This window comes from Marmota marmota, unplaced genomic scaffold (assembly GCF_001458135.2).
Source record: "Marmota marmota marmota unplaced genomic scaffold, marMar, whole genome shotgun sequence".
In the NCBI taxonomy this organism is placed as follows: Eukaryota; Metazoa; Chordata; class Mammalia; order Rodentia; family Sciuridae; genus Marmota; species Marmota marmota.
Genome location: NW_026000021.1, coordinates 6,966,343 through 6,990,874, shown reverse-complemented (window position 1 = coordinate 6,990,874; position 24,532 = coordinate 6,966,343). Strand labels below are relative to the sequence as shown.

The following is a 24,532-nucleotide window of genomic DNA, read 5'->3' as shown; positions in this document are numbered from 1 at the left end:
TTCACTCCTCAATCTGTTATAGAATCAAGATTTCTGATCATCTAATGAGGTCAATTCAGCTGACAGAAACTGATTTCTGTTATTCACATGTGTAGGAATGCTAGTCCTTTCTGGGGATTCTGAGGATTCTGCTTCAAACTGTGTGAGTAAGGGCTTTCATACTTGAAATTGCAGGTAAACTCATGAAGGATTGCCAAGAATGAACCTTGGGCGATGGAACAAGGGTTTGTCATCACTTATGTGACCAGCTTTGGGTTTAAATTTTTATCCCAAAGAAATAATGAAAATTATGATGGCAAAGCTACTGCTAATACTAATAATAGTGAGTGATTTTGAATAAAATCAAAGAACTAAAATGTCTTACTTAAGACCTTCTCTTTGCAAACAAATAAGCAAAACAGGCATATAGTATCTACCTACTCCAGCACTGAGTATAGCCACAGGCAGCTCAGCTTTGTTAGAAAGAATGTAATGATCAGAGACTAGCTGTAGTCGATTTTCTCCATGTAAACTATTCCTTGTGGACTTTGTCATTACTAGTGCTTATAAGGCTTCCCTTTTAGTATGGATACAAAGATACAAATTATGGTGAGTGTGTGTGTGTGTGTGTGTGTGTGTACACATGTACTTCACATCTGCCCATTCACTAAATAGTTGGGGGATGACTCACTCAACTTCTTTAACCCATAGTTTTCTTTTAGGTGGTCACATGATACCACCTATCATCCCACTTGCCTCACAGACTTGTTGGTAAATCATATTTGATAACTGACCCATGAAGAACCTGGAAAGTTACAAGTGCCAGGTTATAAGTTCAAATGTAATGTAATAGCTTTTAATGAATATTAAATAATAATAATCATAAATAATAATAATAGCTTTTTATTAATATTAGGCTATCATCTCTTCCAGTTTTCAGAAGTAGGATACCATGAAAGAGCTTTTCCTTCCAAGTGATAAATTTGATCATGTTATCCATATACTGTTAGGTTCCTTTGCAACAAATGTATGTTTGAGAGAAGGCTTAGTGAATACTTTGTAGCCTTAGAGTTCTTTTTCTGTGTCAACCTCATATGCCTATTGACAACTTAAATTTATGATATTGACCTTCTCATTAATTCCTAATCAAGTGGTAATGCTGACAACTGATATTATGTGTTTTTAGATTTTGAAGTTTGGGAACACTTTTGGTTTTCTTGGAAGATGTTTTTATAGCTCTGCAAGCAAACTTGGACACTTCCTCATAAATATGGTCATCTAGAAGCTGCCAAAATCTAATACTGATGGGTCAATCAGTCCATTTGGAAAATACTTGGAACGCAGGAGCCATCTGCCTTTCCACATATCAGTGATTTTGAGATCTTTGTGTGGAGAGAGTCTAGCCTAAGTAGTGCCTTTAGACTATCTCCACATGTTTCTCCTCCTCCATAGAAATGATACCAGTGTAATTACATATTAATCCATGTTTATTATTTGCCCATTTTCCTTATGGATATAAGTTCTTTGTGGTCAGGGATGTTGCTCTCATTCTCTTTTACCCAGCACCCAGATAATTAAGTAGCACATGAAAGGGCCTCAGTGAGGGACTAACTAAATGATGGAATGATAGACATATACAGCATCAAGCCAGGAAGTATTTGATTTCTTCAATTTTCAGATGAGGAGCCTATGATGCAAGAATATTAATGACTAGCCTGAGTTTACATATTGTTAGTGGCAGTGTTAAGACTACTATCAAGATTTCCTTACTCTGTCTAGGGTTCTCTTGATACCATGTTCCTAGTTGGATTAACCCATTATTCATGTTGTTCTAAATTAGAAAGAGATTGGAGAGGGTCGTGCTTTTCCCTGCATTGGGAATCAGGACACACTGGCTAAAGTGCAGTACCAGGTGACCTTAAGGATGAATTCACTCACCATTGGGATATTGAAACACCAGCAATGTACTCTGTCTGATTTGAAATTCCTAGAAGCAAATCACAACCACATGAAGCCAGGGTTGGACCAGATGGCTGCTGCTGGTCCTTTCCAGATTTCTGACTCAATCCTGATGATTCAGCCAGGATGGAAACAGCTTCCCATCTTCTCATGCCTGTCCTCATGCTTTTGGAGGTGCAGTTCAATTGAGGAGCAAACAGAACTAACTACAGGAGTAAAGGGTCTAGATGCTAGTGGACAAATCTGTCATTGGGGCACCTTGTTAAATTATGTGAAGGCCTTTTTCAAAGTGGAAGATTTGGATAATAAAATGGCCAAATGATTTCCTATCCCGGCCTTTCTTCCAAAGCATAAATCTGAAGGAAATTAATGGAATATAAGTATATTCTCAGGCACTAAAATGTTAACTGCTAAGGCAGTACTCAGTGTTCAGACTCTAGACTTAGCCTTGGTTTTCAAACCTGGCTGAATATCAGAATCACCAGAGAAAGTAGGTTCTACCTGCCAGAGATTCTGCTTCAATAAGTGTGGGGTAGAACCTTGGAATCTTCTTTTTTTTTTATTAAACATCTCTTAGGTGATTCTGATGATGAGCTATTTTTTTGGAAGCCACTGTTCTAGAAGGTCTCGATAAGCTTTCCAAATGGCAAGTTCCATTTTGGAACCCATGGTTGAAAATAAAACTTGTGGTTCTATTTTAAGAGAGGAAAATAATTTTTTTCAAAGTATTGGCAAAGTTCTCAAAAATAAGTTAATCTTTAATAAAATATTGGAATATTTTTTTAGCACTTTTTTTCATTTGTTAATCTAGTGCACATACTCAGTGAGGGTGAGGAGAACCTTGGATGCATTTGCAAGTTTCTTAGTAGATTTTTATAACCTTCTTGGCATTTGGTCAACTAGACATAGACTGCTCCTGTATGGGGAGAGTGGTGGGAGCCAAAGAGTCTCAAGTTTGTTTCAACAATTCTTTGGAGGAGTTTATGTAAGATATTAACTTATGAGATAGACTCCCACATCTGGTGAAATCATGACAGTAAAAGATACAACAGATTAAGAATTAACAAGGACCAGATGCACTATAATAATGCAGATTTGCTAGTTACAATTTGGGATGCAGATTTTAGAAAAAAATAGCCACTTTTCGGGGCAACACTTGTAGATTTGGAGCCACTTAGTAGATAGACAGAATGATAGATTACAGAATGACAGACGATGAAAGAAAGAGGAGAGGAGAGAAAGAAAGAGAGAGGGAGGGAGGGAGGAAGGAGGAAGGAAGATACTGGCTAATTAGCTAGCTAGCTAGATGGATAGATGAATCTTAATAGATAGACAGGCTTGGACTTAACGATTTTCTAACTCATTTATTTGAAGTGGCAATGAAAAACTGCATGATTTAGTGGATAAAGGATGTCTTGTAAAAACTAAGATGTGAGTTTTGAATATCGCATCTGTTCAGCAGCACTTCCCCGGAGAATTAGAAAGCAATTGATGTTTCACCCCGAGGATGCCTGTATCATAGGAATAGGTCTTAAATGAGAAACAACAAAAGTTAATGTAAACAATCAGTAGGTGAGAGTAATAGAGAAGGTGTAAAATCATAAGAGTCTTAAGTCAGAGATGCCCAGGCAGTACTGAAATCCAGCAGTTCATCCTGCCAGGGGGGGATTGGCAGAAACATCATGAATTACTGCCAGATGACTGTACAGCCCATTCATAATGTTTGTTTTTCCAGAGTCATTTAATAATACTGTCAGATGTTTCAGAATTTCTTGCCATCCAGAGCAATAGCCACATTGATCTTCAGTAAGATTTATATACTTTTATGTTGTCCAGAACTGTTCTTATATTATCCAATGGTATAATATAGGAACATTTGAAATAAAATCATGTATCCATTAGGATTTTTTGATAGAAAGAATCAGAAATGTACACCAGCTATTATAAATGAAGAAGGGAAGTTTTTAAATGATTAGAGTAGGTCAAGCAGATTAAAAAACTAAATGATCTTGTTTGGGGATGGATGGGCAGCAGGGTAGTTTGGGACTCTGGGTGGAAGAAATGTCTTAACCTGGATTTCCCCTGGTCAAGGGCATGGAATAGGCAGTTCATTTGGGAAATGATTCCAGGGAGTAGGCATAGAGAATGAGCAAGAGTACACTGGAGAAGGGAGAGAACATGCCAAGGTGTGGTGCTGTGGGCATCTGCTGGCCAAAGTACAAAGTACAAAGTACAGTTCTACTTCTGAAGAGTAGAACTGAAGGGACGCCATTATACCAGCATGGCCTCTGTGGAGTCAAGTCCCTCTCACTTCCAATCTCTGCATGGATGAGCGTGCTGTTCTGCAGTGACTCTGTCTACAGCAGAAGAGGAGCCTTGGGAGAGTAGATTGGCAGGACAGGAGAGTTCTCAAAGGAGAGACAGGAAGGGTGCTGTTACCAAAAGGTGGGTGAATATCTAGTCACACAAAACCAACAGAAACTCCTAAGTTAAAGGGTATTTGTTGCAAGATAAAGGGGGAAAAAAACCATAAAGTACAATAACTTCATTAGGACCTGTAAGATGCTCATATTCACCCTGGCTCTCAGTGAGGCTTGTCTTCCTCTTCGTGAAGTCTTAACTAACATGAGGCTCACCTCCTCTGCTAACATTCAGAGTGACATCTACCTCAACAGTTTTTTCCTTTGTCTAAAGTTGTTTTGGATAATATTTTTACTGGCACATTATAATTTATTGGTATATTATAGTTATACATAATAGCAGGATTCTCTGTGATATATTCATATATGCCCAATGCATAATTCGTCCATTTCATTCCGCCATACCCAACTTTCCCTGCCCTCCTTCCTTACCTGGTTCCCTTCCTCTGGTCTACTGATCTCTCTTTTATTTTCATAAGGTCCCTTTTCTTTCCTTTTTTCTCTTTGGCTTCCATCTTATTAAGGTATCACTACCATGTGGCTTCAATTATTCTCTAGGCCTTAATTTTAATACTGATTAATTGATTGATTGTAGTGCTAAGGATGGAAGCCAGGGCCTTATACATTGTAGGCAACTTATTACCACTAAGCCACACCCTAGCCCAAGGCCTTCGATTTTTTATTCAGTTCCTTTCCATGACGGAGAAACATATTTGGCAATAACCAGGAAAGAGTTCAAAGGATTATTTCCCCAGTTACTAGTTCTGTCATGTGCTCTTGTGCCAACAGCTTGTAACTTGATTATTAGTAAAATTATGAAAGTAGTAATCACCTTGTAAATTTATAATTATTGCCTTAGACTAATTAAGTAGGTAAAGAAACTGAATAAATGTTAGGCACATGAGAATTATTCATCCCCCTCCTTTGATAATAAGTCCCGTGTCTTATAATTGTTTTGAATATCTTCAAAAACAAACCTCAACAAAAGCAAAACAAAAAAAAACTTGGTCCTGAAGTAGTTCTCAGTGGAGCTCAAAAACATTTGTTGATTATTCTTACAAATTCAATTGCTTAAAATATGGAGCCTTAAGTTGAAAACTCCTGGGACACATAGCATATCCATAGATGAGGCACTTGACAATTATACATTTAAGAACTGAATTAAAGACCAACGATTTAAAGATCTGGATATTTGACTTATAACAATATGGATTACAGCTTTGCATGGCCATAGTCTCACTCTTCTACACGATGGAAATCAGCTGGATCTAGTGCTAGCTCCCTGCTTTAGATAAGATGTGGGTTTACCATTTGTTGCTGTCCCCAGCATGTCTTAATGAGATTTTGTGCTAGCTCTTCTTTATGTGTTTCTAGTGACTCCCTAACCCTAATGTATTTATGTTTAAGGCCCCAGATTCTTCACAGAGATTGAAAAGAATTGATTTTTTTTTTTCAATTCTGAAGCCTGAACCCAGGACCTTGTGCATGCTAGGCACTGTGATACACCCCCAGCCCTATAAGAGATGATAATTTTTATTTTATTTGCCATGCTAGAGATTGAAGCCAGGGACTTACACATGCTACCCAAGTGCTCTATGGATGAGCTACATGCTCAGAGAAGACAACTTGAAAGGCATTGTAGTTGATGATGGTAAAATTGTTGAAACCCTATCCTTTACTGGTTTATCTGTCAGCAGTATTTATTTAGCATAATTGCTATAGCATCTGCATGAGACTTGGCAGTTTACGCAGTGCCCTGGAAAGCTATCATTAATTTGATCATATGAGATGGCAGTGCAGGTGGCATGGTAATCTCCACCTAATGATAAGGGTTACTAGAAAGGGTCAAGGGTTCCAGTGGTGGTAAATGGAGTCACTGACTCCAAATCCAGAGTTCAACTTGCATCTGTTGTAGGAAGTTTCATTATATTTTTGCACTGGGAATAAGACCCAGGAGTACTTTACCACATCCCCACTCCTTATCATTTTTTTAAATTCTGGGACAGGATCTTGCTAAGTTGCTGAGTCTGGCCCTAAACTTGCCTTCATCCTGCCTCAGCCTTCTGAGTAGGGAAGATTACAGGTGTGTGCCACCACCCCCGGTTGTTGAAGGAGTTTTTTAAAGAAAGCAAAAGCCATTGCCCTTGAAGAGTTTATTATCAAATAGGGTTGTTAGGAAAAATGCAAGAAAACATGTCAGGGATATGAGCAAGGAACATGTATAATATTGCAAAAATCAACTATTACTATAGGAGAAGTACAGTGGGCTTGCCAGCAGGATTGTCACCGGGTGAGATTCATCATGACAGAGAAAAAATCTCTGTCTGAAAGAGAAAATGGGTTTGAAAGCAAATTTTGAAGATTTAGTTCTTTATGTAGGGGTCCATAGTTTTCCTCTGTTTTCGAAGTACAATGTGGATCCATGAACACCTGGATGATAGGTGATTGCTTATGGAAAATACTGTTATATATGTGTCATAAAACTCGATAATTAAGTGGAAGCCATGTAAGTCATGGGAAGGACCCTGGAAGCAAATTACTCTTCCTGGGGCAGATAGAGCAGGATGTTCAAGCAGAAAATAAGTCAGCTAAAGGAGAAGGTTCTGCTCTCTGTGGGCATTCTAAAGGCAATGGTCAGACTTGAACATGTAGCAAGAGCAATCAATTCTGCTGATGCCAGGCTACTAGGCCAGAGCACCTGGACTCAAGCTCAATGCTCTTCACTCCTTTTTTTTTTTTTTGCTCTTCTAAGAAAGTAGACTTAAGGTCCCATAGCTCAACAGATTTGGAAAAAGTGTTTGCCAACTAAAAAAAAAAAAAAAAAAAGTTTGCCAACTAGGATAATTCAACCCAACCTTAGGTTTCTCATTAAAGAGCTCTCTGATTTAAAAGTGCTTTGGTTATTAAAAAAAAAAACAGGGATGAGTAACAAAAGAGGTAGTGCAGGAAGGAAAGACTGCACAGAGTCAGACTAGCTGGATTCTGTTGTGGAAGCCTAGGTGATTCAAGAAGGCGACCATGGCATGAATTCCAATCTTACCTCCTCTCACAATGGGAAAGTATTTTTAAAGGGAAGAGGTAATTATGAGAGCATCTTCTGCAACTCCCTTATTGATTTAGGCACTTCCTATTAGAGGATCTGGGAAGTCAGATGTATTTTTTCCTTAAAGAAAATATTACTCCATAATATAAAGATCAATGTTCTCTAAGGGCACAAAGGGATATTCAATGTGAATGGGAAAGGTGAGTCAAAGACGGATGGCTCTGTTGAAACATTTTAAAACATGATTTCAACTGCTAATTTCTTATTTAACTTTTTCCTTTTACATTGATTAATATCTTTGGCTCTAGGGGAAGAATATATGAAGAGTAAATTAAAAGCATGGTGATTATCTCCTCTACTATAAAGCGAAGGCAAAGTAGTATCTGAGTCCACCACTTGCAGCTTGATGTCATATCTACCACTGAGGAGGGGTCTGGAATCTGGAGAATGCTGTCAGCAGAATCCGCAGCTTTAATTACACAGGCACCACCCTCCAAGGTGAGGGCAGCCAGATTAGAACTGATGAAACCTGGTTAATGAAAAGCCTTACAGGTTATGAAGTCATATTGTATAATTGAAGAAAACTGCAATTATCTCAAAGTGTTTTATCTTTTCCCCATTTCTTAATGCTTGATAAAAGGGACCTGACTTTACACTCTACACTGCAACAAGTTTTATTCAGACAGAGAGTGTAAATTGAAGGATGACATCAACAACAAATTTTTCTTCTTAGGAAAGACCTGTCAGGGCTCAAGATACCCCATGTTAAATTTATTTGAAGAGTTGGGAATATAGCTTAGTGGTAGAGCATTTGAATAACACACACACACACACACACACACACACACACACACACAGCTTTAGCTTTGTATTTGACTGTCTTTAAGTTCCAGGTAGGACTATGAGGCTGGACTCCTTCAGGAGAAAGGAGGAATTTTCTGGTTTGATTTCATCTTTGTCAAGAACAGTAAAGAATTGATTTTTATAGTTTAATTTTTCTGATTTTCTGGGGTTTTATTATTAAATAAGTGGGAGACAGTTGGCTCTTGGTTTGATGCATAAATCTTCCCTTTTCTGAATGCTGTGATTAATTGCATACATGTGAAAGATTACCTGGAGTTATGATAAGGGAATACTGATGCCTTTAGTCATTGTCATGAATCACTCCCATCATTTCCCTGTTGAAAGACAGGCCAAGATCCAAATACTTCCTGTGTTTATATTGGCTTCCTTGGCTCAGCAGTTTTCTGTACATCTGTGGAAAGTGTGGCTGAAATCTTGAGTTTTGTGGTGAGAAATCTAACATGTCATTGAGGAAGTCCAAATAAGGGAAGTTATGATATGTGGAACAAAAATTCATTATGCCATGTCCTAAGAGGAGAATTTGCCTGCATTTGTTCAATCTTCTTTTCTTCCATCTTTCAACAGGTATTTGTTGAGTGCTGTACATTGGGAAATCACAAAAAAAAAAGTATGCAAGACCCAGTTTCTGCTCTTGAGCTTCTAATGATGTGTTAGAGGTGATTTATGGAAAGGTTGTATTGAAATAAATGTTGTTACATGAATTTTAAGAAAGTGTCATAGTGTGACTAAGCTTGTGCATGGGCCTTTGTGTGTGCAGGCATGTGTATGGGGGTTGGGAGTGAAATCAAACATTGAGGAATAGCCATTGGACTTGGTCTTGAGTAAGAAATAGAACTATAGTTGCACACTTTTGGGCCATGAGAGGCATTCAAATGCAGATATGTTTAATTCAGCTAGCATCTGGTTTTAAATTTTTGTAATCCCTTGCCAATATATAAGAATCTAGAGTTTTTTTCTGAGAAATCAAGAATTTAGTCTCCTTTTAAAAATAATAATAAATAATTTGAAATTATCTCAATCCTATCAGTTTTTTCCTTGTGGCTAAGAGTGAGGTAATTTTAAATTATTTATTCAATTTTTAAATTGACAAATAATTACATATATTTATGATGTACTTAATGATTTTTACATGTATGTATTATGAAATGGCTACATTAAGCCAATTAACATATGTATTGCTTCAAAAACTAACTTTTTGTAATGAGAATACTTAAAATCTACTCTTCTAGCCATTTTCAAGTCTGCAATACAAATTTAACAAGTACTTCAGGTGATTCTGGTACATGCTGGAGTTTCACAACTACTTCTGTAACCAATAACAAACTAATAAAATTTTTAATGAGGGAGTTTTAAGAAGATAAGACTGGTTGCAGTGTTAAGAAGTTATTTGCATGGAAAGCAGTTAGCAGACAATTATTTAAATAAACGATAAGTTCTGGATCAAGGCAGTGACCAATCAGGAGTCACTAAAATAAGCAACCTAGCCCATGAAGGACATTTCTAAAGTAGCATGAGGAGGATTTGTTATCTATTGGACAGCGAGGAAGGAAGATTTGTAGAGTAGCTGGTAGCCTAGAAGACAGGGTAGCTGGGGGTATCATTACATAAGAATGTCCACCCAGAAGGTAGAGTCCTTTCTAGGTGGTGTTCAGAGTCCGGGGAAATATTTCAGAAATCAGTGGGAATTTAATATATTTTTGCTGGTCAGTAAATATGAGTTTGGGGCCTGGAGAAGGTTTTGGGAGGTGATTGCAGATGAACTTACCTAGGTGAAAAGAGGAGTATAAGAAATGAATTGGTCATGATTTAAACCCAAGAGAACCCAGCTTTTGAAGGCTAGATGACGATGGAGGAGGACCTATAAAAGTGATAAGAAGAATAATAAATCATTCCTTACAAAATAGCCATAGTACAAATAAATCCATTGAACAAAGATCTTTGTCTCACAACTATTTAGATGAGAAAAATAAAAAAAAATGCACCATTTTTCTTCAATGTGGGTGAAGTTATCTTTGCAGATTTTTTTTAATGTTGCTCTATTAATAACTCTCTCTAGATATTTACACAGTTAAATTTACTCATCATGAACACTAAGTTGAAGTAAGAAAGAAAGAGTAAATAAGTCTGTTAACCAAACTAAAAACTTCAAACTAAGACGTAATTTGCAGTCTTCAAAGCTTGAGACTTAGGAATGGTAGTTTCATCGGGTGAGGCAGGGGTGGCTCGCATCAATTTCCAGGCACTGCAAAGGAAGCCCTGATGAGGTGAGTGGAAAGCACTTGGCCAAGGGTCAGAGAGGAAGAAGAGAAGGAGAAGAGAATCAATAATAGCTTAGGTAATCAGTTGACAGAGGAGGAGCTTAGGGTCAAGGAATAATCTTAGAGGAAATCATATTAACCTTATGGCTGAAGCATCGGTGCCTGCATGAAACAATGTCAGCAGCCCTCAAAGGCAGCATCTGACTATGTGTTTATCACCCCCAACCCCAGCTGGAGATTTTCCCCGCCTGCTGGATTTGCCCCTTCTTCCCAGGTACTCACACCCCCTGATGGCAGAAACTGGTAATGGCTCCAGAACCAGGTTCCTTCAAAGACAGACCAAGTTTGCAGTGACTGTAACTACAGAGAAATGTCATTTTCCCTTTCCCAGCATAGGCTCTGGTCTTCATAAAGTACTCATTTTAAGCTATAATAAATTCAAATGGTTCTCTGCATAAACTGCCTGTGAGCTACTCACTTCAGAGGAGTAGAGTGGCTATTGGAGGCCATGATTGGGTGGACATGCCCACACAGGGAAGGGTGGGAATGTGGACAGAGGATTGTTGGTACAACTTGAGAGGACTCTAACCTTTGAAAAAAAAAGTAAATAGCTGAAAATTGAGTTGAACTGATTTCAGTATCAGTGATTGAAATTCTGAGTTACCTGTGGCAGGCCTTAAGGATGATGGTGATGACCCTGATGATAAGCATTTGGCAACAGAAGTGGTATTGTGGTGCTTTCTGTATATCAGGTCCTATTCTGAGTATTTATGAGTATTTATGAGTACTTTATAGTGCAGTCTGACTTTATAATTAACCCCATCTTGAAGATGAAAACATCAAATTTCCCTGAGAGGCCCATGCTGCACTGGTATAAGTGATAAGCCACATTAATACTTATAGCAGCACAATTCACAATAGCTAAACTGTGGAAACAACCTAGATGCCCTTCAATAGATGAATGGATTAAAAAATGTGGCATGTATACACAATGGAATATTACTCAGCAATAAAAGAGAATAAAATCATGGCATTTGTAGGTAAATGGATGGAGTTAGAGAAGATAATGCTAAGTGAAATTAGCCAACCCCCCAAACCAAATGCCAAATGTTTTCTTTGATATAAGGAGGCTGATTCATAGTGGGATAGGGAGCAAGAGCATGGGAGGAATCGATGATCTCTAGATAGGGAAGAGGGATTGGAGGGGAAAGGAGAGGGCAGGGTGTTATCAAGGATGGTGGAATGTGATGAACATCATTACCCAAAGTACATGTATGAAGACACGAATTGGTGTGAATATACTATGTATACAACCAGAGATATGAAAGATTGTGCTCTATATATGTAATAAGAATTGTAATGCATTCTGCTATCATATATAAATTGAAAAATTATATAAAAAACTAACTTAATTTTTAAAAGGGGTCTAAACCCCATGATCTTTTCTTAAACTAAAAGCTGAGCCCAAAACAACCTGATGGCAATGACAAGTGGCACCCAAGTTTTCACCTCCTCTTCTCTTTCTTCCCATGTCTCAGATTTGTCCTCCCCATGAATATATTTACACATTGTTTCAACAAATATTTGCCGAGTACTTGTACACCTAGGGACTACGGTAGATGCTGGGAATAAGATGAAAATCCTGTCCATCTTGCAGCATTATGTGGAGACAGACATGTGAGCAAAGAGTTCCACAGGTCTGTGAGCATATCTCTAGCAGAGTGTGAAGTGGGCACAGAAAAAGACATTCGTTAGGTGGCCCACTCAAGGTCAATATGGCATTTATATGCTGAGGCTAAAAGGTTGAGTAGAGGTTGATCAATGAATTAGAAATAAGTGAAATCTTCAAAAATCCTATAAAATGTCCTAGGAATGCATGGCCAGAATGTGGGGTGAGGGTTGGACTGAAAATTATCAAGATATAAGGCTGGTCAAGAAGATAGGACTTCTTTCCAGGAGTGCTGTGGTTTAGATATTAGTTGTCCTCCAAAAGCTCATATGTGAGACAATACAAGAACATTCAGAAGTGAATGATTGGGTTACAAGATTGGTTAACTCAATCAGTGAAGTAATCCCCTGATGGGGATTAACTGAAGGTGGGTAGGGTGTGGCTAGAGGAGGTGGGTCATTGGGGGGCCATGACTTTGGGGTATATATTTTATATCTGGTGAGTGGAGTCTCTCTCTGCTTCCTGATCATCATGTGAACTGCTCCCCTCCATCACACTCTTCCACCCTGATGTTCAGCCTCACGTGGCACCTGGAGGAATGGAGCTGTCTATGAACTAAGACCTCTGAAATCGTGAGACCTCAAATAAACTTTTCCTCCTCTAAAATTATTCTTATCTTTTTTTGTTTGTTTATTTGTTTTGTCCCAGCAGTGAAAAAGCTGACTGAAACACAGGGTGTGAGGCACTGGTTAGGGAGAAGGCAAAATCGTGGGAGACTTTAGTTAGTAAAGCTATTCTAATAGCACTTAGGGTACTTTAAAGAAGGATAAAAGGTACACTGAAAGTTTGAGGAAATGTCACTGCATTGAAAATACCTTTCTGTTGAAAGCAAGGCATAAAATCAAACCCTAATATAAATTATCAGTTCGAAGGGGATTGATATAGCATTTGACAACTGAATTTTGAGATAAAACTGGGAAAGCTGAAGTTCCTACCAGAGAGAGTCCTCCCAAACAGTTTGTGTTCTGTTGATCTTGGTAGCTTTTGGAGGAAGAGTAGCAGGGGTACTAGTGTCTATGCCGGTTATTGAGAGTATTCCAAAACCAAGAGGCATGATAAAAGGGAGAGTTTTGTGTGACTGGAAGAAGGGAAGACAGCAGAGCTTGGGCTTGGCTTCACCTGGTGTTTCTGGATGGCCAATGGCCTGGTGAAGAAGAAAGACCTTGGGCCTGGAGCCAGGGCAGACCAGGGTTTGCATTCTATGCCAGTACCTCACATCTCTATGACTCAATTCCTTCAGCAGTAAAATCTGCATCTTCATAATGCCTCCATAAAAGGTTGCAGTAAAGATTGAAATGGAATATTGGGGAAAACTGTCTTTTACACTATATTTTATATAGAAGTTAATTCACATTTTTCTGAGTTATACACATTGGATTTAATGTGAGTTCATTTTATATAGATTTTCTTGGAATTTTGTCTGCCTTCCCGTTCAGGATGATCTGTTTGTTGAAACTGTGAGATATTTCTTGAAGCCCCAGAGGTCTCATACATATTGCCAGGTGAGCAGGCCAGTCTGTACAACCATGAATCCAATGATGGGGAGATGGAAAATGCAGGCTCAACTGTGCTATTTGGAGTGACTCCACATGTTGATGCTGGGTTGAAATCCCCAAGCATGGTCCAATGGGATGCTCACTGAAATATATGGTTAACATGAGGAAGAGATTGGATTATAAATCCTTGGAAGTAAGCCTTCTGAGATAATATCTGATGCAAGAACCTCAAGGGAAACTAAATTCTTTAATCGATGGAAAGCCTGCCTTACAAAAGCTTTTAAACATTTAAACACCATCCTATAAATCAAGTTAGAAATATCCCACCAAGGAATAAAGGAGCTCTTGCCATGTAAAATATTAATTTGTCTTTTCAAGACAGAGCAAACACTTCATTTAGAAGGACATTACTTAGGAGGTGGTGGAGAAAGCAAACAACATGGAATAAACTCATTGTGTTGACCTTGGACACCCACTTACATGTCTCATACTGAGATGTGAGGCCTCTTTAATGCCAAAATTTGGTCCCAGTATATTTAATTTGAAGTGTTTCTCATGCCTTTGATTACATATTTCCTGGCAATTGTTCCCAACTATTTATTAGTAATTTATTTGGAATCAGATAGTAGACTTCAGTCTAAAACTTAACAGAAATGCTCATGGAATTAAAAAGGGATGCTTGGAATAACACTGGATTTTAAAATCTAGTTTGTCTGCAAAAAATAGCTATTAGTAATCACAAAAGGGCAAACATCTACCACATGGCCATTTCTTCATTTGCTGTAATATACATTCATCTGGAGTAATGCTGAAACTGGCCTGGAAGACTACCAGAAAGGAAACTATATGATTAGCAAAGTTAAAACCTGATTTGCATCTAAAAAATGTAGCATATGCTCATTTATGTGCAAATGTAATGGAAAAAGGCTGTAGGTAAAGTGGCTAAAGCCTAAACAAAATAAACACTTAATTTTCTTTTATTGTACCCTGTGACTATTAATAATATTATGGTACCAAGTAAGAAACATTAAGCCAAGCAGGGGAGCTATAAATGTTCCGAGACTATGCACCACTGTTGATATTAGCAAATAATCGCTCCAGAGTTCACATAAAATGCAGATGGAAGTACAAAGAAGATATTCGGTGAAGTCAGCAGTGGCAGTGAACTGTTCACAGGTGAAACCAATAACTAGAGGGGCCGCTCAGCAGGGGGAGGGTCTGTGGAAGATATCAAGAAAAAGGCTTTTGTAAACCATTGCATTTTGACATGTCTCTACCCATGGACATGTGCATGTTCTACACTTATGGGGTTCCTCTTGGTATTCCAGCTCATAATGTTGTTTGAGAGTTTGCAGAACTCTGCTATTGATCATCATCATAACTCACTGAGTTGGTAAGATGGTTATTGTTCTCTCCATTTTACAGATTAAGAAATCAGAGCTCTGGATACACACAACAGATAAGATTCAAGGGTTAGTTACACTTGCTTTGATGATCCCTTGAATCATTTTCATGATTGTCAAATAAAGTGCTCTTTGGGACCAGATATCTCAATCTTCCCAATAAAATTTTTTTTTAATTTTTCTGGTTAAAACATAAAACAACAATCATTTCCTAAATTTAAATGCATTGCAAAGCTTTCACAAAATCAAGGAAGCTGTAGAGGCTGGAAATTAACTCTTAACAACAATGTAAGTGAAAAGTGGTACCATGAAACATTATGGTCTCTGTCAGTCCATCAGATCTCCACTCTGACAGCTTCATGGGGTATGTCACTAACAGATAAAGCCCAGGGGTGAGTCAAGGTGAGACCCAGAAGAGTTATAAATCTCAGAGTAGTAACAATTGCACTGTCCAGAAGAAACCAACACAGAAATTTGCCAATAATAGCCAACCAGAATGTAAGCAAATACTTTTGCTAAAAAGTTTTTTAGGGATGGTAGGCTGAAACAAATACATTTCATGTTTGAAAGAATTTGGTTTCAACATAGGCCTCAAAACATACCCACAAAATTATTTTCTCACAAGATCTAATCATATGTCCTCATAGAATAAGAACATAAACTCAAAATCAAAAATCACAAAACACAAGGGGTAACATACCACAATAAATGAAAAACAGAAGAAATAATAGCACAGTCTAATCAGCAATTTTCCATTTTTTTTATATTGGAAACATTGAGGTTATATTATATCTTCATGTTTCATGTCATGGTTGAGATGGCTAGATATCTATAAAATTAATTTTCACCTATTTCACATAGTAGAATTATAGGATACATGACTGTCTAGCTTGATTCCATTTTTCAGTTCCCTTTGCAATTAGATTAAGTCATGTAATATAGGTTCTTAGGAATGGAATGTGGGTGGAGTGATACATCACTTTCTCTGATGGCCCTTTCACATTTGGATGGAGCCCAGATAGGCACCAACCTGGCTTTAACCACATGCATGTTGACACCGTCCTAAGGGAAGGGGACTCAATGGGTTGCAATGGGTTGGTTGGGAACTGGGACTCTAAATGGGCGTAGAAAAGAGATCTGCCCCACACCCCCCGCCCGCCCCGCAATCTGGACCATTTGCATGTAGACAAGATGAGAGAGATATATATTACTTCTTAACTCTTTGCCTTAAATTGTTAAAGCTCTAGCTTTCCCCTAATATACTGTTAGAAAATAAACTTGAAAACAAAAGCAAAACCCAATAAACTATTTTTTAAAAGGCCAAGGAAACTGGAAGAAAGAGTTAACTACAACTTTGAGAGAAACAAAATTTCAATTCAATTTACACAACCCATAAAATATAAGGAAATAATGTAAATGGAAAAAGTTACCATACCTCTATCTTCCAAAGATACATAATAATTTTATTTGGAACTTGTTCCCCCTAAATATGTACTACATAAAGATTGCAAAGGACCTGGAAATCATTCACTCTTCTGCCCCTTGCCTTCCACCCACCCCATCCTATCTCCCTTCTGCCATTGTGAAATTTAGTGTTTTGTGTTACTTGTGCTAAAAGAACATCATTTAGATTTCCCATGGGCCAAAAGAGGAATTACTTAAGCCCTGTCTCTTAAAAACCCAACTTAGATTAACTTCTAATAGACTTTTAGAAAATAATTTCTAATGGACTTTTTCTTTTAATCATAAAAAAAGATAGCTTTGTTGATCTCTAAAACTCACAACTAATGTTCTTTGTTTAAATATTGTGAATTTTACACGTTGGCTTCATTCTGAAATTTTTATTTGTCATAACACACGACTAAACCGGTCAGGATCACCCCAGGTGAACTGGGCTGGCATGAAATAATCACAGAGACAGAGAAATACCTTTTTCTTTGGGTTCTATGATGGGTCCTCTGACCCAGCTCCCACAAAGGAGGCAAGGCAGGGAAGAAAGAGAGAGAGCAGGCCTTGACCCTGGGCTTTATTGGAGGAGGCTGTTCCTTGGAATATTCTATCCCCAAAAGGGCAAAGGGGTAAGATTACAAAGGAATAGGTGAGTGGAATTCAACCCCAGTGGGGTGACGCCTACTCATGGAGCCATGCTTTGTTATCCAAGCTGGGGTAACACCCAAGTTACTGTGACCTGGCAGTACTGTCCCAGCCTGAACGCAATAATTGTTCAAAACCTGGTGCATCAGGACTTAAAGGCATCTGCATCCAGGGCAGCTCCTGACATTTATTGTGACATTAAATATTACCTATTTTATAAAGGAGATAGTCTAAGTACAACCATGTATACAAAATAGGATTTCCCCCTTAATAAATGTCTTGTTTTTCTCAAGATTAAATTTCTTAACTCATATTATTTTGTTTAGGTGCTATTTCTGTTAGTTAAAGGAAAAAAGGTAAATTGTTTTACCGTATAGTTTATAGTTTGTACATGACAATTCCAGTAAAAAAATTAAATGACTTCTCTTTCATGGTTTAGTAAGCGTTACATGCATCTGCTCATGTTAAGTGTTATTCCATTAAATGAGCTACAGTGATTCTATCCTAAAAAGTGTAAATTAAATTTTAATTTCATTTAAGTTTGTAATATGAAGTATATTGGTAGATATTTTTGAACTCCTTTGATACTTGGTAGTAATAAGATATTTATAGCAAAACGAGTGTTAGAATAATATATTGCTCAAAAAGTTAATATGCATAAAATTAAAATATATTGGCCTTTCTTTTAAGATTTATTCTGTCATTAATTCTAAAATCAGGTAGCTGTAAGCAGACCTCAGGCAATACAATAATTCATTAGTGGATGTAGTTCAGCCCTCCATGTAATCAGCTCAGTAAGTGAGCAATTTAGAGCTTTTGCTGTATGGCAAAGCATATAACTAAGTACAGAACCATATTGGGTGTTGAATGCATGTAAGCTAATTTCCTCATTAGTGTTGAAAGGGTAGAAAAGGGAAAATGTAGAGAACTCTTTTCTCTATCCTCTGGGGACAGAGTACAATTTATAATTATAAAACTAAGCATTCTTTAAAAGTAGCACTTTTGTTTTCTGCTAATTGACTGATAAAGGATAAATATAAACCGATACGAATTTTCTTCTTTCCATTTCCATGAAGTTATTTTTTTCTTGTACTTGATTTAACACTCAACTTGATTTTTTAAAGTAAGAAGTCTTTCCTTCTATGTGGACCTAGACACATTTGGATGATATTTTAGGGGAATGCACCTAATGAGTATAAGCATCATTTTCTCTTGCAGATGTTAGACACCTGTTACGTATTTGTTGACTCACCCATTCCTTGTGTGATGATGTTAAATGCATTTTTATGATTCAGCTAGAAAGCTGTCTATAATGACTAGTGTACCTCTGCATATCTCCAGGAGGTTCACAGAATCGAGGCTATTCAAGTTTTTGAAGATTCCAGTATATAGAAGCACATAGAAGTAGCAAATAGTTTAGAAAGCCATGATGGAGCATATGTATATGCGGACCTCACGAGGCAAGAGGTGACTCAATTTTTCTTGTTAACCAGAGGAAGCAACTTTAAGGATTTTTCTAATTTGATGTCTATGTGCAGATGAAATTCAGTGTAAACCAGTCAATAATAGAATTTCAAATGCAACTGGACAATACTGAGAGCTAACCATTTTAAAAGGTTATGCCTGTGTTCTCAAATCCTGAAGGTCTTTATCAGTTGCTCTTTACCCACATGCTACCAGTCCCTCTCCTGCCAGTAGTGTTGTATCAAGGAAAACTTTTTCACAAATTTTCTGAAGATATATTTATAACAATAGCAGTAAAAGGATTACATTTGCTTTCTTGGGGTTTGAGGCGTGCTCTCTCTCTTTCTTCCCTGCCTTGCCTCCTTTGTGGGATGGTGTTATGAAAAGTGACACTCTGAAGCCAAAGGATTCAGTCACATTGTGGGTTTAGAAGGTGGGTGTATGTGGTAAGAATAAGAAATAATAAACCTTCCACTTCATACTTGATCTGGTTTTGTTGTGTGACCACAAGAACGTAGGTGAGCCTCTTTTAAGTTTTTACCAGCTCTACACATCTGAAACATCTAGGTGTCAATTGCATAAAAGGTTGCTCATATTTTTAAATGGCATTTGACGCTTAAGATTTGGCCTTTTAAGATTTGGATGGCCTTTTAAGATATATAAGACTCATAGTGGGGTATGGAGGGGGAGCATGGGAGGAATAGATGAATTCTAGATAGGGCAGAGGGGTAGGAGAGGAAAAGAGGGGGAAGGGGATTAGCAATTATGGTGGAATGTGATGGATATCATTATCCAAATACATGTATGAAGATACAAATTTATGTGAATATATTTTATATACAACCAGAGGTATGAAAAATTGTGCTCTATTGTTTAATATGAATTGTAATACATGCTGCTGTCATACATTTTTAAAAAATCAATAAAAAAATAAAATGTGAAAAAAAAAAGATTTGGATGGGAAGAGAGACGGAAACTTTCTTGAGAAGAAGAGGCACTGCTTTCATTGTTGAAGAGTTTCAGCTTCTAATATGCTCCACAATTAATACTAGCTCTGTCTTCCCATCTCTGACAATTATTAGATTTACACTAACTCAATAAATGTGACACTAGCTTGTTACCTTTCATTGCCTATTCCAATTACAGGGTCCCTTCCCAACTCCGTAACATTTCTTTGTAACTGAAAAAGACTTGGTTGATGTTCAGGGAAGTTAGACTTTTAAGGTAGCCACCAGTCATGGGTGCACATGCTATCTAAGCTCATAACAAAGATACTGGCAGCATTGTAAGGATAACTCGCATCAAGGATAAATCATAATGACATAAATGACAGGAAAAAGGGGATGCACATTCACACACTAATTGAAACAAGGACCAAGGAACAAAGTCACACTTAATTTTTGTCCAAGCAGAACTGTCAGAAAATACAAGGTGTGACATTTTCTATATATAACCAGTGATTAGCATGAAAAAAATTGATTTATTCTCTATCCTAATAAAAAATATGGAGGCCTTTGAGGATGGAGTTTTACATTTTCTTTTTCAAATTACACAAATGAATGCTATTGAGTGGCTTTATACTTTTCCCCACTAGGGAACACATGAGTATTATTTTTGATCTGTATTATTGATTGTTCTGAATGAAATAGTTTCCATAAGATGCTATTTCTTCTATCTAAGAATAAACACTTTAAAATTTATCTGCCTGTCTTAAATAATTTATACTTGCCCTTGGGCCAGCTGTAGAGTCTTTAGAAAGCATCCTATGTTGAATTATGCAAATTAAGGATGCATTGCCATTCTGCCTTGGATGTGGTGTAGGTGTTTCTGTGGATGTGTTTCTCTGCACATCAAGTAGGAAATAATTCTTAGCAGAAGGACTTGATATCTAACCAAGAGAAGGAGTGACCCTTTTAGGTCATATTTTAGCTTTGGCTTTACAGACCCTAGAAGCCATTAGTTTAAAATGCTGCAAATTTGGTTACCAAATGGAAAGATAATTACATGATTAATGGAAGTTAATACAGATCATTGAAATCTTAGCCTAGATTAAGCCATCAGAAACTATTTAATCCAATTTTCCCTGGCACCAGACAGGACACAAGGGAACGACTTTGTCCAATGGAATCTTTCTCCTCTTCACATGTCTCCCCAGGGAAGTCAAGTCCCCTTTTTGTATGAAATATGATGCATCCTTGTCCTGACTGAGCATATACCCTTACCTGAGACTTCTTTGCTGCCAGTGCTAACCATTAGAGATTAAGCTCATAGCTGTAGAGTAGTTAATGAAAGACACTGATTGGAATGACAGGGATTGAAATACAAAGATCTTATTTCACTAGTGACATGCCCAAGAGTCCCAATTATTTTTGTAAACATTTGTGTGGCTGCTGAGAATAATATGATTAAATTTTTAGGTTTGACACCTGCATAGTCTGGTAAATTTCACTCCCTTTTTGCTTGAAACACCTAGGAAATACATATTTCCATTAAAAAAAGGGCCAGTTATTAAAAATTGTGTCTGTTTTATGTGACCGAATCTCAGTATTGGAAAAACAATTTAGGACAACTGTATTTCTGATCTGGGGTCAGCAGCCTGCTTCAAAATCACTTAATAAAAAAGAAGACTATTGCCTCAATTAGGAATTGTATGCACCTGAAAGTGAGAGACCTAAAATGTCATGACTTATACAAGAAAGGATTTGCTATTCTCCCGTGTTTGTGAGTTCCAGAGGAAGGTGATCCAGAGCTGAAGTTTTGACCTCTGGATATTATCAGGAAACCATACTCTTTTTTTATCTTCTTTCCCACCATCCTGTAGGAATTCCACTCTCAAAAATATTTCAGATCACAACATAGCCGACAGGAAGTCCACATTGGAAGAAGAGGGAGAAGGGAGGGCAGAAGGGCACCTGCAAAATCAGATGCCTTCAGAGAGATATCTCAGAAACCTCCACAATGGCAGTGCTTCCACTTGATTCTCAGTTGATACTCCTTTGCACAGAGATCTGGGACATGTTTTCTTTCAGCTGAACAGATTGTTACTCTTGCCACATTGGAGTTTTGATAGTAAAGAATAAAAGGAATAATGAAAATCTAGCAGCAAACTCTCATTCTCTGCCACTGGTTAAACCCTTAGTTTTTACTTTTTGTGAGTCATTACCTGGGATCACAAAGTGATGATGTCCTTGTTGGTGAAACAATAAATATTCAGAAAATCAATCAATATATAACATATACCATCACTTGATAAATACAGAATCTGGATGCTTATTCATTTCAGTATTGTTTGATTTTGTGAATTTCAGCTTTTTTTCTCAGCTCCTGTGATTTGAAAAAAAAAAAAGAAGTTATGGTGTGGTTTTTGTTTTGACTGATTTTTATGGTAGATTTATTTACATTTAACCATGACTGATGTGAAACTGCTTGTGAACTCCACTTGGCAGCTGTTCTCAGGGTTTCAAACATGAAAAGAGGTTTAAGTCCTGATTTTCTGTAGGAAGAAATATTAACTTTGTTTCTCTTTCTCAGAGAGGATCCTTTATTGCGTTCATTTCCTGTTGTCTTCTTTTTTTATTTTGAATTTGGTAATGGTGGTAGAAATGGTGTGAAGAGCATTTGGATATGAAGAAGTCTTAATTTCTGATCACTATTTGAATAAGCAGAAAGTTTTATGGGAAAAAAAAAAGAGAAACAGTTTTCAAATGTGACCAAGTGCGGAATGAACATCGTAAAGACCATTCCGCATATGGTTGTTCCACTGGGCAGAGCATTCTGAGCAATGCATATGATATATGGGACCCATTGGCAGAAAAGTGGGATGGCAAATTTAGAGTAATAATAGAGACATTAGAAAATCTGTTCCATGAAAATGACAAAAGCCACTTGGCTATAGTAAGGCCTAGAAGGAGGGAAAGACATAATTTTAATATTCATAAAACCATATTGAGCAATTGACCTTGGATTTATAAAGGGATGAAATGACCATAAACTGCTTTGACATTTGTCATTTTAGATTTTAGAGAAAATAGCCATCAAGACTTTAGAGAAATTATAATCATGCCAAAAAATTATGGAACAAAAAATTATGGAACGTTTTACTTTTGACCCTGTCTATAGAGAATCTCCTGGGATTTTTGTTGTTTGATTGTTATTTATTTGGGGTATTACTTGAGACAAATCCAAGGATGGAGGAAAATTTTGTGATGTCAAAAGGAAGAAAATTGTGCTTCACCCAGGATTTTAATAAGACTCTGACATATATCATTATGAATTTCTTTTGAAAACTGAGGCATAGTTGGGTTAATTCAATATTCAAAATGTCTCTGTTGTCATATAGCTGTTGTCTTACCTCTGAGGATGCAGTTGGTGCAGGATCTGGGGTTGTTTTCATTCTCAGTACAGGTGGTCTCCCAGGCCAGAGCAGTTCAGTGGATGGAAATATCATCCTCCTATCTGTCTTATTTCTCAGAGAAAATACATTTATATTTTTCTCTAAACTCTTTATGAAGTGACCTTTAGGAAATTACTATTTGGCCTTTCTATCAGTTCCAAGTGTGAACTTTATTGCGAGTATAATCTAAGGAAATCCGCTGTATTCAAAAACTGTTTCCACCTAAATTGAAAATGATACACTCATGTTCAGTAAATAATGCCATCTATTTGCTCAATGCAGAACCTCTGGATAAAACTATGTGACCATCTTATCCAGACGTTTTGTCTATGTGAAATGAAACATCCCAATGGTCTCCATTTTTGATTGATTATCAGAATCTGAATAATATCTTCGTTTGTATAAAACAGAGGTCTTTATAATTTTAGGTAAGATATTTTGACCACTAGAAAAGAAGTTGGAAGAAAAAAAAAAAACAATCCCTGCAAGTATGGGGTTCTACACAACCTATGTATCCAGACAGCCTTGAAGTGTTGAGCCATCTGTAGAATGTGGAAATATTTACACTTAACTGGACTTCATTGGTATGATAGGTATGATTATTTTGAAAATTTCAGCCATGTCAACAGCACTTCAGTTTTCACAGAAGCTGAGATCTGAAATGTTGAACAACTTCAACTTCACTGATGTGCAGAGAAGGGTTTGAGTATATAAGCATGTTGTTTGATGTGAATGTTGACCCATCAAATATTTAATAAACATTTAATAATTTGATGGGAATTTTAATGAGCTGTTCATCTCAGAGGAACTGAAAGCTCTGGGATAGTTTTCCAATGTATTTCTCCATTTTCTGGAGTTCTGCCCTTGATGTCCTAACTCAGGTAATTAACATAATATTGATCAGTACCTTCAATATGTTGAGGTATATTTCAATATCAAACTCTTATCTTGAAGTCAGAGATGTTTTACGTATGATATCACATTCGAAGTTGCTAATTCCATTTAGATTACAATATCAAGTATATATCCTGCCTGCTAAATGCTAAATTTGCTTTTTCAATGTTATGTAATAGAGGATTTAAAACATTATAATCTTAATTTCTTAGTTTTTGTCAGAAGTGCCTAGCTTATTCCTTTCCAGTAATATTATTAAAAATTAACATATGATGTCCCTTTTATTCATCAGTGACTACAAACTAACATAAAAGCAACTTAACAGAAAGCAATTGATGTTTTCTGTAGTTATTAATATTAAATTAGAAATATATAATGAATTATAAAATTCAAGGAACAAGTTTGACAATGATTTGGGAGGGAGGGACCACAAAACTAGACTCTTCTCCTGTATCACTTTCTTATTTCAACTTAATTTTTTGCAGTGTACCCGAGAAGAACAAAAAAATATATACATCATCTAACATTATGTCCTT

At 37.0% G+C, this 24,532-nt stretch overlaps 1 protein-coding gene across 4 annotated transcripts in view; it reads left to right on the top strand.

The window, feature by feature from the left end:
• Nckap5 (NCK associated protein 5) overlaps positions 1 to 24,532 on the top strand; it is a 953,350-nt gene that overhangs the window by 170,098 nt on the left and 758,720 nt on the right. The window contains exon 2 of one of the 4 annotated variants that reach the window (XM_048810455.1): positions 23,531 to 23,695. The exons of the other annotated variants lie outside the window; for them this stretch is intronic. The gene's annotated coding sequence lies outside the window, so the exon portion shown is untranslated. The remainder of the gene's footprint in view (positions 1 to 23,530; positions 23,696 to 24,532) is intronic. 4 annotated transcript variants of the gene reach the window in all.